At 54.8% G+C, this 1080-nt stretch overlaps 1 protein-coding gene and 1 long non-coding RNA gene across 6 annotated transcripts in view; both read left to right on the top strand.

Moving 5' to 3' along the window:
- The window catches only part of GOLGA3 (golgin A3), a 52505-nt gene that overhangs the window by 30995 nt on the left and 20430 nt on the right, over window positions 1-1080 (top strand). The gene's annotated exons all lie outside the window — the stretch shown is intronic.
- LOC116544765 overlaps window positions 1-1080 on the top strand; it is a 3857-nt gene that overhangs the window by 1948 nt on the left and 829 nt on the right. The window contains exons 3-4 of one of the 2 annotated variants that reach the window (XR_004266025.1): window positions 110-149; window positions 189-1080. The exon at window positions 189-1080 is cut by the window's right edge and continues 829 nt beyond it. This is a non-coding gene — a long non-coding RNA (uncharacterized LOC116544765). The remainder of the gene's footprint in view (window positions 1-109; window positions 150-188) is intronic. The other variant, XR_004266026.1, reaches the window with a different exon arrangement.

Below are 1080 nucleotides of genomic sequence, written 5' to 3'. Positions count from 1 at the left end.
GGTGGGTCTGCGTGGGACCCTGTGAGTGCAGGTCCTGTTGGTGGGTCTGCGTGGGACCCTGTGAGTGTAGGTCCTGTTGGTGGGTCTGCGTGGGACCCTGTGAGTGTAGGTCCTGTGGGGTGGGTCTGTGTGGGACCCTGTGAGTGTAGGTGCTGTTGATGGCTCTGCGTGGGACCCTGTGAGTGCAGGTCCTGTGGGGTGGGTCTGTGTGGGACCCTGTGAGTGTAGGTCCTGTTGGTGGGTCTGTATGCGACCCTCCGAGTGTAGGTCCTGTGCGGTGGGTCTGTGTGGGACACTCTAAGCACGCGTCCTATGTGGGAGGTCTGTGTGGGGCCCTCTGAATACACATCCTTTGTGGTGGGTCTGCACTCGAGGCTCTGCATTTCTCACAAGCTCCTGTGCTGAATGGAATAGGCTTGACAGACTTTGCAGTACGAGGACCAAAGCCTAGGGTCGGCACCTTCATCTTGTGGGCACAGCCCATCACTGGGTTTTGTAAACTGTCACTGGAACAACCCTGCTCGTTCGCCTGTGGGTGGCCTGGAGCTGCTCCTTTGCTGCAGAAGCATTGCTGAGCAGTCATTTCCTATCAGGTGTCTCCAAGAAAGGTTTACCAAGCCCTGGGCTGGAGTGTCCCCTGGCCTCATCCCTTCTCCCACCTCCTTCCGCATCACCACACCTTCATGCTCTCTGGTGAGGAGGGAGAGCCCAGGCCTTAGGAATCACCAGTTCCCGTCAGGTCACAAACATTTCTTCCTATAATATCTGTGCAGATGTGTCCCCTTCTGGAGCCATCAGTGTAACGTCTGTGTAGATGACTCCCCCTCCTGGAGCCCTCAGGGTAACATCTATGTAGATATGTCCCCTTTCTGGAGCCCTCAGTGTAATATTCATGCACATGCATCCTCCTCTTGGAGCCCTCAGTATAACGTCTCTACAGACACATTCCCTTCCTATAGCCCTTAAGTGTAACAATTCTGCAAATGTGTACTTTCCTGGAGCCCTCAGTGTAACATCTTTGCAGATGTCTCCCTTCCTGGAGCCCTCAGTGTAACATCTGTGCAGACACATTCCCCTACT

The sequence above is a fragment of the Sapajus apella genome, unplaced genomic scaffold (assembly GCF_009761245.1).
Source record: "Sapajus apella isolate SASKATOON/1434 unplaced genomic scaffold, GSC_monkey_1.0 scaffold230, whole genome shotgun sequence".
Classification (NCBI taxonomy): Eukaryota; Metazoa; Chordata; class Mammalia; order Primates; family Cebidae; genus Sapajus; species Sapajus apella.
The sequence above is the reverse complement of the archived record's forward strand: the minus strand, read 5'-3'. Positions and strand labels throughout refer to the sequence as shown.